The 6,251-nt window shown below is 46.2% G+C and overlaps 1 protein-coding gene across 4 annotated transcripts in view; it reads right to left on the reverse strand.

Annotated features, from left to right (window-relative positions):
- GJC3 (gap junction protein gamma 3) overlaps positions 1-4,144 on the reverse strand; it is a 7,121-nt gene extending 2,977 nt beyond the window's left edge. For 2 of the 4 annotated variants that reach the window (XM_006150135.3, XM_006150136.3), the window contains exon 1: positions 3,914-4,144. The gene's annotated coding sequence lies outside the window, so the exon portion shown is untranslated. Of the gene's footprint in view, positions 1-3,539; positions 3,752-3,913 lie in introns of those variants that run through there. The other 2 variants (XM_006150138.3, XM_006150137.3) reach the window with 1 other exon arrangement.
- Positions 4,145-6,251: the final 2,107 nt, after the last annotated feature.

The following is a 6,251-nucleotide window of genomic DNA, read 5'->3' on the forward strand; positions in this document are numbered from 1 at the left end:
GCCCGCCAGAAAGACAGAGAGAGACAGACAGACAGAAAGTGAGAAATTACCCCCCAGAGAGGATGGCCACACCACAATCCCTTCTCCTCCATTCTCCTCTCAGGATCTTGGGCACGCACACATGTGTGCCAGGCGTGAGTTTAAGTCACTGGATCCGGGACTCGAACCATAGTCGACTACATGGGAGTCCAACCACATAGCCATTACACCAACTGCTGGTCCCGAGTCCAGCGTCTTTAACCACCACAACACCTGCTGGCCTCCTAGTCACTCTTGACACAGTTTCCAGTTCTACACCTTCTCCCATTTCCTCAGTATAGTTGGTCCAGATCATTGTCCTTCTCCATGGGACAACTAGATGCAGCCTAGTTGACTGACCATAGACCCAGCTTCTCCCTATGCTCCCTATGAACTATGTGGATATGCCACAGTGACCCCTTCTCAGCCATAGTGTGACCTCCTGGCACTCATGCCTGCTTGCTTTAAACCCACTGTTAACACTCCACATGGGGAACCTGCTTGGATAATGCCTTGGAACCAGCAAAGGTGTTGGTTCCCAAGTCCCTGTCTACCTGCCTACACTCCCTGACTCTGTGTGTGTGTGTGTGTGTGTGTGTGTGTATCCTTACGGTACTCTGTGTACCCTGCAGGACCTGTAAGTAATACGATCTTCATTTTCATCTTGTTTCTTCCCAACTCACAGGAGGGATGCTCTCCATCTCAAAGATCCTAAATTACAAAGGACCATAAAATAAACTCAAGTCCAGGTGCAGGTAGTAAGAAACAGATCATCTGGGTGTAAATACGTAAAAAGCCAGGGTATCTAGAATGCGTGAACAGAGGTTAAATCCATCTGGAAGTGGGAAAGAGCCGAAAGAGTACTGAGAAAACATCCAGTAGTCTAATCGGTGGTATGGAAAACAAAATTGAGAAGTGCTCTGAAAGTGGAGTGGGGATACAAATACCCGAACAGCCCAAACTGGCATCACCAGTGAGGGCAATGGCTGTTTCCTAATTTGAAAGTGAAGATAGACTTTTGGTTTTAAGATGGGGAGATAAGTATGTTTTCATCTGTGAAAAAAAAAATACTCCTTAAATAACATGAGAATAAAGAGACAGAAACACAAACTCTGTTTTGGAAATTAAACTCCAGGAGATCTGTTTCTCTGAGGTACAATATATAAAGATGGAAGACATATGGAAGACTGGAAGGTGGGCAGCAGAGCTGAGGAAGGACAGTCCTCTGTAACGGGGCTGACGATTAGGTACTCTGGACACCAGAAAGTCTTTGGAGTTGGTAGTGACAGTACTATGGGATGTAGCATGGGGTGAGGCCATGAGAATAGCAGGCAAGGTGTTGTATGACAATCTGTTTAAGAAACAGCCCCCCACCCCATCTGCTCAAGAACCAGAAGGTATATATTCTGGAAAGATCTATACGTGGTCCCTACTCCACATTCAGCGATAAGAGGCATATATTTGGATGTCACCCAGAGAAGAGGTGCCAAATGGAAAATGGGGAGAAAATGAAAGTTCACCTATCGAACAGGGAGACATCCCCATCCCCTTCCTCTCTGTAGTTCCAGAATACTAGAAGCTCAGTGTATGTCCATTGGTCAAGAAACTAGAAGGTCTTTCTCTGGAAATAAGAAGAAGGAGGAGGAGGGGGAGGAGAAGAAGAGGAAAAGAAGAAGGAGGAGGAGGAGGAGGAGGAAGAGGAGAAGAAAAGAAGAAGGGGGAGATTCTTCTTCACACCCCAACAAAAGGATAGATACTGACAAAAAGTATGCAACGGACTGAACGTTTGTCTCCCACAGTCCCCTCTCAAAATTAAAGTCCTAATTCCCAAAGTGACGGCGTTAGAAGGTGAGGTTTTGGGGGGACCAGCAGTTGGCTATGTTGCTGGACTCCCATGTAGTCAACCATGGTTTAAGTCCCGGACCCAGTGGCTTAAACTCACACGGGGCGTGTGTGCATGAGTGCCCAAGATCTCGAGAGAATTTTGGAGAAGGGATGGCAACGTGGCCATCCCCCCGGGGATGATTTCTTGCATTCTGTCTTTCTGGCGAGCAAAAACCTCTCCAAAAAAAAAAAAAAAAGTGAGGGATTTTTTAGCATTTCACATGTCTGATTGAGCCTCCATGTGCTTGCGATGCTGCATGGAAGCCGAAGCCGTATTTCCTGCGTGGTCCCTCTGGCCAACCGGGCACTTCAGATGAGAGCTGCCCCCAGGCCCGCAGCTCAGCTGCTTGTAGTGGCCCCGCCACCTGCAGTTGGCTCTCCTGCTGTGGCACTGGGGCAGCCAGGTCTGGTGGCCCCGATGTCAACCACTGCAGCTGGTGTGGCTGTGGGCTCTGCTGTGGGACACACACTGGGGCCTGCCATCACTGGGGGCTTCAGTGGAGGAAGTAACGCCGAGCCCTCCAGGCCTGACATCACTTACCAGAAGCCTCAGAGAACCCAGCACATGAGCAGCAGCAGCAGTTTGCACCTTGCTACCTTGCCACCTGTTGGCCCTTCTTGTGTGAATTCTATCTTTATTTAAGGAAAAAAAAAAAAAAGATTGCTGAACGTAAATGCAGTACAAGTGATGGAGGACTGAGGAAATCTTCTTGACAGTAGAACAAAAGAGATGGCACAGTGCTAACACAACCGAGCCCGCATGAGAAGGGCCCTGGGTTTGTGTCTGGGAACCTCCCTGAGCATACCAGGTATGTGTGTGCCTGTAATCTGGAGTCTGAGATAGGGCGGCACTGTGAAGTGTTAGGGGTGCTTGTCTCTCTGTCTCTGTCTCTGTCTCTCTCTAATGGAAGAAATAAATAATGGAAAATAAAAAAGAAAGTAGAACAAAAGATAAAGTCCTGAAAAATACAAAATTAGAGAACCAAAGAGGTTCAATATGTAACCGAGGCTTTCACTATGTGTCTTGTTTTCCTTAAAACACTTCCTTTCGAGGAACCCCTGGAACACGGGAAGAAGACTGTGTAGAAAAAAACCTTCATCCCTGTCGCCCTGTGAAGGCAGCCAATCTTAATATCTAATTCTATCATCATTTTCCTGCTGGGCTCCTCCCTTGGCCCCAGTTCTTGCCAAAGAGTACACCCAACCCTCGCAATATTTTTTTCCAGCACGCTTCCAGGAAACCTTAATTTAACACAAACAGCCTCACCCCTTCCGTGCAGCCATCTGAGCAGATGCCAGGAACTCTGGCTGGTGCTGCTTTTCCTTATTGGGAAAAGTACGTTACCCATGTAGGCCTTCAGTGACACCCACCCCTACCCCAAATCTGCTGGGGTTCTGTCAGAACTGAGTCAGAACTGAGTTTCGATGTGTCCAGAGCTCACTGCAGTGATGCGGGTATTTGGAGGAAGAGAGTGAAAGCAGGATAACAGAATCCCGGGGAATGCCAGATTCAGACAGCGGTGAGGAGAATGGCTGGGAGGATGCAACCGAGTGCCACGGGCAATAGGACTATTGCCCTTCTCTGGTCTGTCCATCCTGGGCAACCTCTCCTACTGTTCCCTGCTGGTGTCACTTACCTGGAGGCCTGGGCAAGGGCTCTGTCTGCAGTGAGATGTACACAGAGAGTAAAGGCGTCCTCATGCTGAAGCCACCAGAATCCTGGGTCTCTACGTGGCCCTTCCTTCTGTTCTACCCATAGCTTCCTCCTCCTTCCCTCTTTCAATCTAGGAAGTTGTCCCTAGTTTAACAGCCACAGAACGTAGCAGGATTATGGTTTCCTGAGCAGGAAGCTGAGTGTGGAATAACTTCTGGAAAAACCCCACGGGAGCAAGAACACAGGGAGGGGGGGTTAGGAGGGCAGCTCTGATCTTGATAGTGTTAAGTGTCTGAGTCCAGGACCTGGGGGAGGCCAGGCAGCATGCAGGAATGTGGCCCCAGTTACTTTTCTTACCTTCTCTGCTTTCTCAAAACTCAGTCTGACACTTCTGACACTTTGTCCTCTTCTATCTGCCACTGTTCTCCATTTCTCAGTAGAGCTTTTTAAAAAATGATCACACCCTTTCAGCTGGAACCACCACCTTTCAGTGATTTGCCAAAATGATGAACACCAAGGGAAAGAATAGAGGCACCGGATGTATGTTCTCTAGGCTTTTTAGAAAACATGGAGTGGTTCTTTTGGCAATCTACAAGAACCTGGGTTTAACTGAAGCGCTAGCTTGCTCCACCCAGAGAAGCACACTTTGCAAGAACCAATGGAAGGGAGCCTGAGCTTCTGGAACCTATTCCCTAAGAATTCATGGCATGATGGGTGTTACAAATAAATTAATCTATGGTCTATAAAAACGTTTTTCTTCATTTTTTTTGCTATTAAATATTCTTTTATTATTTTTTATTTCATTTTCTTTTATACTTTCAGTTACATTATTATTTGACTTACAAAATGGATATTTCAACAGGTGAACATTTCTCCCTAGCACAGTTGATAAAACTACAAAATATCTTCCACAGATAATACCACATTTCTTTGTGCCATTAATTGAGTATAATCGTGTTCCCTCCCCTAAAGCAAATCGTAATTGGGCTCTAATTCATTTTGTAATATCTTTATTCAAAGTTGAGTATTTTTTAGCTGATAGATGTTAGGTGGCTTATTGTGCAACAAATAAAACTCGTTGGTTGGGGAAAAAAATGATCACACAGCCTAGCTCCAGTGCTTACCTCATTGTCAGTTTTCGAAACACTGCAATTCAACCTGCTGTGTCGGTTCTCTAGTCCATGCTATTTCTTTACACATACCTGCCCCTTCCAAAGCCTGAGAATAGATGAATCTAGTAAGGGAGGTGCCTTAGGCCTCTCAAGAGAAGTTGCAAATATCAGACTCAAGGCAAAGATGGGTAACGTGTTTGCAAAACACTTATCCATTTAATACAAGACGCTAATGCCTGCTTAACCTTAAAGAAAATGTCCATTCATTCCTGGGTATTTTATTCCATAGAACGCTATCATGGTGGGATATCTTGTTTCTTTCCTATTCTGTAGCTAGCGTATAAGAAATCTGTTGGCTTTGTGTATTTATTTGCTATCCACATTTCTGAACTCTCTTGCTTATTTCAGTGAATTGATCATTAGTTTATCTGGGTGTTTTTATTTATTTATTTATTTAATCGACAGAGGGTGTGTGTGCTCACCTGAGAGGCATGAAGAGACAGGGAGAGAGAGTAAAAGAAATCTCAAAGGGTGTGGTCGCATCACGATCTTTTCTCCACCCTTTCTCTGTCCTGTAGGGATTTGGGTCAAAGACACATAAGTGCTTGGTGTGTTTTTCAAACCACCGAGGTGGGAATTTGAACCACACTGTTGGCCAAGTGGGATCTGACTCCCTCCACCACCAGGCCATGGAGCCAGCCCAAGTAATTTAAATAAATAGATAGATAGATAAATGAAGAGGGCCACCCAGTGGCATATGGGTTAAGATGGCTGGATCCCACATGGCCGATTGTGTGGTTCAAGTTCTTGGGAGTTGAAGTTAAAGGCAAACCTGGGCCCTTGAACCTGAGAAGCTGAGAGACAGGAATACTGGGTCAGAACCATAAAATGGAGCAACTAAATGATGGCAAAGGAAAGATTAGTACTCAAAGCAGATCTTATGTATTCGTGCAGGACGATTTGTAGGCCAGAGCCATTTGGAGATGCACTGTGAAGTGAAGATTTGAAGATTCATGGTGAAACAGAAAGCCCCCATTTCCAAATTTCTAGGGGGCCCCTCAGGAATGCTGTGGAAGGTACTAATGTGCTCCCTCAGAAGAGAGTTCTGCCCCACCACCCACCCAGGGGACCAGGCGTAGCCAGGTTTAGTGAATGCTCTTGATCTCAGATGAGAATCTTTTCTCCTGAGCTCCAGATTCAAATGTCATCAAGTCACTTTTTGGTCAAGGCCTTCAGAGCTTCCCAGATGCCTCGAGATGAGGTATGAACTACTCAGCCAGTCCCCCCAGGCCCCTGCAGTCTGACCCTGGCCTGTTTAGGGTATCTTTTACTCTCGTATTGTGTTTTCCCTGTGAAGGCTTTTATTTAGGGGGACTGTCAGTCTCTGCCGTCCTTAGAGTGAGAACATGGGGGGAATGAGGCCGATTGATCAGTCTCTCCCATGGGACTTTGACTCTTGAACCTGGGGATAGTGAAGAACAAATAGACCTGAGTGGCATTGTGGTGATGAGGTTACTGATTACCTCTACAGGCTGGTTGCCTGCATTGCCCTGCTGTCTGCATCTTCAGACAGGTTCTTCAGT

The sequence above is a fragment of the Tupaia chinensis genome, unplaced genomic scaffold (assembly GCF_000334495.1).
Source record: "Tupaia chinensis unplaced genomic scaffold, TupChi_1.0 Scaffold000279_1, whole genome shotgun sequence".
In the NCBI taxonomy this organism is placed as follows: Eukaryota; Metazoa; Chordata; class Mammalia; order Scandentia; family Tupaiidae; genus Tupaia; species Tupaia belangeri.